General features: G+C 40.3%; 1 long non-coding RNA gene across 1 annotated transcript in view; it reads right to left on the bottom strand.

Annotated features, from left to right (window-relative positions):
* Positions 1-1,911: 1,911 nt before the first annotated feature.
* Positions 1,912-6,557, bottom strand: part of LOC125483494 — a 30,421-nt gene continuing 25,775 nt past the window's right edge. The window contains exon 3 of the long non-coding RNA XR_007262478.1: positions 1,912-1,969. This is a non-coding gene — a long non-coding RNA (uncharacterized LOC125483494). The remainder of the gene's footprint in view (positions 1,970-6,557) is intronic.

A 6,557-nucleotide genomic window follows, 5' to 3' on the forward strand; every position in this document is an offset into this window, starting at 1 on the left:
AAGCAGAAATAGGCCACTTGGCCTTTCATGGTTGCTCCACAATTCAAGAGACCGTCTTGATTGTCATATACTCCCTGATTTACATTTCTTTCTGGGCTGTTAGTTCTTACCTCAATAGTGAAGACAAATACAAAATGCATGTTCAATTCATTTACCATTTCCTTATTTTCCACTATTAATTCCTCACACTCAGTTTCTAATGGACCAATATTCACGTTGTTCAACTTTCCTTTTAAACTATCTACAAAAACTATCTATAGAAATGGTTTTAATATTTATCGCAAGATTTACTTCACACTCTAATTTCTCCATCCTTGTTAATATTTTAGTCATGTTTTGCTATTTCATATTCTTCCTAATCTGCTGACCTGCTTGCTATTTTTATGCAATTGCATGTTTTTTTCTTTAAGTTTGATACTATCCTTAACTTTTTAAAGTAACCACAGGGAGGTAAATCCTCCGAATAAATTTTTTCTTTCTCATTGGAAAATGCTTTGTGCTCTGAAATGTACCCTTAAATATCTGCCACTGCCTCTCTGTTGATTTATCCTGTAAACTAATTTGCCAGTTCACTTTGTCCAACTCTGTTTTCATGCCCTCACCACATCTAAGGTTAAAATAATAATCTTGGATCCATTCTTCTAACCATCAACTTGAATGTAAAGTTCAATTATATTATTGTCACTAACGTATGGCACCATCGCTATGAGGTCATTAGTTAATTCAATGTCATTGCACAATATCAGGTCCAATATAATCTGCTGACTCCCAGATATGCTGTACCAGAAACTGTCCCAAAAATATTCTATGAATTCCTTACCTTGGTTTAACTTTGCCCATCTGATTTTTGCAGGCTGAATGTAGATTAAAATCCACCACGATTATTGTTATTTCTGACAAGCTCCCGTTATATTTTCCTTTATGTTCCATTCTGCCGTGTGGAGACTGTTCGGGGGGTCTGTATACCACTCCTACAAGTGAGTCCTATCATGATCGTTTCTTACCGCTATGCATCTTGGTTTCATGAACTTACTTCATCTCTATCTATCCCTATGCTGCGAATGCCACTGTTAATTCACAAAGCCCCCTGTTCACCTTTTCGCAGCTTCCTGTCCTTTCTTAATTATATTTATCCTTCACTATTCAGGTCCCAATGTATGTCATCCTGCAGTTATTTCTCTCTAATGGTTATTTCTATTTGGGCTATCAGTTCATCTATTTTGTTTTGTCTTTAGTTATGGCCTTTTTGTATTTTTGTAACGTCCAGCCTTATCTGCTGATTTCCTCCTAGATTTGTGTTCTTTATCCCTTCATGTATTTTTATCATTTCCCATACTAATAACCTTCTCTCTTTCCTCGCCTCTTCTCAAAATCCTCCTTGCCTTTCTAATTCTGTGTGATGCTGGAAAGCTTGTTCCAGCATGGTTCAGTTGTAGACTGTCCCAGCATACAGTCCCCAATTTCCCTAGGACTGCTCCCAGTGCCCAGCACCCACTTTAGCTGCATTCCTACCCTTTGGGTCCACTTACCTGCCTCACTTGCACTCACACCCTCCTTTCCCTGACCAGTTACCAAATCAGAAATTGCTATCTGGCAAACAGTGTGTCAGCTTTCCCACTCTCTGATGTGTTGCAGTGTCTGTAGTTCAGCCATCACCTCATAAACTGGGCTATTTGAACTGTCATAATTATTTAGATCTGTTTGCTCTTGATCACACTGGAGGTCCCACACCACAGCACACTACTGTCTCTGGCATCCTAATCATATCATATTTAAGGAATGAATGAAGTCTATGATTCATTATGAAATAAATCACTGTACCTGCTCACTACATTGTATTGAATTAGAATCCAACAAAGTTCACCATTTATGGCTAAAACAATTTATAAAATCACAAGTTTCTTACTTCCCTTTTGTTAGAGTTTTGGCATCTTCGACGTGACTGGCTGTCTCAGGATCCTTCACTAACCTACAGAGAACGTCACAAAGAGAAAAAGAAGCATGTCAGGAATGGGGAAAGTAGAGCTCTAACAGCAAGAAGCTGAATCCATTTTGTACAGGTGCTTAGGACATAGAATAGTACAGCGCAGGAACAGGCCCTTTGGCTCGCCATGCCTGTGCTGACCATGGTGCCATTCTAAATTAATCCTGTCTGCCTGCTCATGTCTCTGCCTAAATGCCTCTTAAGTGTGGCTATCAATATCTACTTCTACCACCTCCCCTGACAGCATGTTCCAGGCACCGAATAGCCTCTGTGTAAAAAAACTTGCCTCGCACATCTCATAGAGTCATAGAGTCATAGATCTGTACAGCACAGAAACAGCCCCTTTGGTTCACCTCATCCATGCTGACCAGATTTCCTAAATTAATCTAGTCCCATTTGCCAGCATTCGGCCCATATCCCTCTAAACTCTTCCAGTTTATGTACCCATTCAGATGCCTTTTAAATGTTGTAATTGTACCCCCTCCACCACTTCCTCAGGCAGCTTATTCCATACATTCACCACCCTCTGCATGAAAATGTTGCTCCTTACGTCCTTTTTATATCTTTCCCCTCTCACCTCAACCTATGCCCTCCAATTTTGGAAAAAGACCTTGGCTCTTCACCCTATCCATATCCCTCATGATTTTATAGACATCCAGAAGGTCAGTCCTCAACCTCCAATGCTCCAGAAAAACTAGCCCCACCCTATTCAGCCTGTCCCTATAGTTCATACCCTCCAACCCCAGCAACATCCTCGCAAATCTTTTCTGAACCGTTTCAAGTTTTACAGCATATTTTCTACAGCAGGGAAACCAGAATTGAACCCAGTATTCCAAAAAGTGGCCGAACCAATGTCCTGAATAGCTGCAACATGACATCCCAACTCCTACATTCAATGCTTTGACCAATTAAGGCAAGTGTACCAAATGCCTTCTTCACTACCCTGTCTGCCTGTGGTTCCACATTCAAGGAAATATGAACCTGCACTCCAAGGTCTCTTTGTTTAGCAACATTTCCTAGGGCCCGACCATCAAATGTACAAATGCTGCCCTGATTCGCCTTACCAAAACACAGCATGTTACATTTATTTAAATTAAACTTCATCTGCCACTCCTCAGCCCATTAGCCCATCTCATCAAGCTCCCATTGTATTCTGGCTTAAACTTCTTCACTGTTCACTACACCACCAATTTTGGTGTCATCTATAAACTTAGTAAACCATTCCTCCTATATTCACACCCAAATCATTTAAATAAATGACAAAAAGTAGTGAACCCAGTACTGATCATTGTGGCACACCACTGGTCACAGGTCTCCAGTCCGAAAAAGAACCCTCCACCACCAACCTCTGTCTACTACCTTCGAGCCAATTTTGTATCCAAATGGCTAGCACTCCCTAAATTCCATGTGATCTAACCTTGCTAACCAGTCTGCTATGCGGAACCTTGTCGAGTACCTTGCTGATATCCATATAAACAATGTCCACTGTTCTGCCTTCTTCCCTCCCTATGAAAAGCTTTGAGGGTGCTATGACAGAATGTGAAATCCTTCTGTTTCAATGAGAAGCAAAAGCTTAACATTTTCTGGAAATCACCAACAAAGCAGTGTCTTTCAAACTGAAAGACAAACTCATTACTCAAATCAAGCTGACTATGCGACAAAATGCAACTCTCCAAGTGCTGCAGAATGTAGTGATGAAAGGATGGCTAAAGGCACCAAGGACACACCTACAAGGAAAGGGATTAATGAGCCCTAAGGAGATGACAAAAGAAGTGTTGATGTGCATCCATGCAAACCATAAAGGAATTGAGTCTGAGGAAGGCAAGTAACGTGGCCTTCTGGACAAAGCTGTGCAAGGAAATTAAAGGCCACAACAGCCAGTGCAGTGCTCATGATAAATACCAACGTAATCAAGCTAAAGAGTTAATGTGATGCATGACATCCCAGGCAGAGTATGGGTGACATTTGGAGCAAACCTCTTCAGCTTCACAGGAACTGATCTGTCTGCTATTGTGACTACTGGGAGTTAGGCTTGCTGACATCAATGACCACTGGTGAGATTGTAGAATTCCTGAAAACCCACTGTCATAATGTTATTCCAGACATTGTGATCAGTGACAATGATCTTTCATTCAGGAGTGAAGAATTCAGCTGCTTCAGAAAGAATTGAATAATTCATCGCCACAAAATCATCTCTGCGCTATCTTTAATCAAATGAAAAGGCTGAGATGGCAGTAGAAATCTCAGAAGGATCACAAAGAAATCAAGCAAATCCAGCACAGACCTTGTGCGGAGAAATATATCTAACTGAAGGCATAGAAACAGATCTCGTTCAAAGACTAAAATCGTGATACATGACTCTTCCCAGATCAAAAAAAAACAAAGCAAGCTGAAAAAATGTAGAAAGCAAAATTTCACTTTGGGAAAACTGTCACATTATTGCCAGAGCTAAGCATGGATGAGACTGTCACAGTTCAAATATTTAATGCTCTCATCAGTCTACGTGGCAGCTTGAGAGCTGTGTTGAGCAGTTGTCATCAGATTGCATGTGGTGAATATGCACAACCAGATACAATGTCACAATTTGCAGACATGGGCACAAGACCAGAGAATCTGTATCATTCCAGCAAAAAGCTACATCTCACTGGCTGCACAGAATACATCATCAGTCTCAGAAGTTCACTGTTCCCAAGCAATGGAAATTGATCAGCAACAACAGTTACCTAACCCTATCGCACTCACCAGAGGAACGACACTCCTTGAAGAAAGAGCACAGAGACATAGTGGCATGGAGTCATACAGCACAGAAGAGGCCCTTTGGCTCATTGAGTCTGCACTAACCTAACTACACTAATCTCACTTTTCAGAACGTGTCCCATTGCCTTCAATGTTATAACATTTCAAGTGCCCATCCAAGTACTTTTTAAAGTTTGTGAGGTTTCCTCCCAGGCAGTGCACTCCAGATGCCCACCTCTCTCTGGGTGAAAATGTTTTCCCTCAAATCCTTCCTCTATGCCTCCTGCCCTTCACCTTAAAATTATATGTCCTTGAAACTTCAACTAACAGAACAACTGCTTCCTATCCAACCTGCCCATACTCCTCATAATCTTATACATGTAAACATTACCCTAGAAATAAGCTGATTATCAGATGAACAGCAAATGAAAATGTTCATGTGTGTGCCTTAGGAACCATGCGTAACTTAATGACTAAGAATGCAAATGTGTGCTAAGTCTGACAAAACTGGAACTAACTAGAGTTTTGTAATTTATTATCAACGAGCAATAATTTTCTTTGCGACAATATATTTTGGGAAACTTGTATAACATGTAACTGCAAATGACAGTGTATGCAAGTTATTCGGTTTAATATTTTATGAAAATAGAGACATTTGAAGAAATAGGGGTAAGAGTTTAGTGTACTAGCTGGCTTTTCAACATCTTGTGGCTTTTGTCCCTGCTGACAGTATCTTTGTGGGAACTAAGAACCTAGGCCAGTTTGGTTCTTTGCTCGTTATAAAGTATTGATGATTTTTCTAGGCCCAAGGTCAGGAAAATGCATCACCACCTCAACTGAGATCAACCAATTCAACATAAGCAAACTAATATCTTTTCTTGTCAGGATAGGATAATCTGTTGTTCAGTGACACAAAGTCAATATAAAAGCATTACAGCTGAATCCTCGATACGAGTGCCTGAATTTTTTTCATTGCAATTTATCTACTGAGCATTTTATTATTGTAAGACTTCTCCGCTGCTATATAGCAATGAACTGTTGTGTAAAGCCTTGCCTGTTTAAACAGATGGCAAGCATACCAGATTATCACAAGCAACGAAAGCATTCATGCAGTAAAAGGCTAATGGACTCATTGTCTAACTGCAGACTGTAGCTTTTGTGAAGTAGATCATGTTCGAGAAACCATCTCAGTATCATTTCCTGTGTATGCCCATCGTACTTTAAATAGCACAGTCAGTCTGACGCTACATTTTGTGTACATCTTCACACTGAAGACACTCTGCATCATTGTACAAGAATTGAAGCAAAGTGTTAGAAGTATTATTTCCTGTGCGGACATGCAAGGTAAAATAGCAATTTAATAAGGAAAGAAATCACTGTTTTACAATAGAATAGAATATCCTTTATTGTCACATGTAGTCAAGTACAGAGATACAGTAAAAAGTTTTATAATGTTGTCTCTTTTGGCACCATTTTAGATATAAGTAACTAGGTACAAATCTTAGACACAAAAGAAGAATAAAAATGAAAAGTAGTTGGATTACTTTGCAGTGTTTAAAGAATAAGTTAGAAATAAAAAATAAAGGATTGACATTACAGTCACATAACAAATTACAACTAAACATTACATTGCAGTAGCTCATTGCAGGGCCTTTGACATAGTCTGACCGCCCGCGCCAGGCCCCAGTCCAAGAAACATCCCTCATCTGTGCCAAGTCTCTAATCCTTTCTGCACCGGCTGTCAGCTGCTCCAAGGTGAGTTTCCTCCAGGCCTGCTTCACCGGCCAGCCGCTGCTCCAGGCCTGCTTCCCTGTGCCAGCTGCTGCTCCAGGCCTGA

This window comes from Rhincodon typus, chromosome 1 (genome assembly GCF_021869965.1).
Source record: "Rhincodon typus isolate 14 chromosome 1, sRhiTyp1.1, whole genome shotgun sequence".
Taxonomy (NCBI): Eukaryota; Metazoa; Chordata; class Chondrichthyes; order Orectolobiformes; family Rhincodontidae; genus Rhincodon; species Rhincodon typus.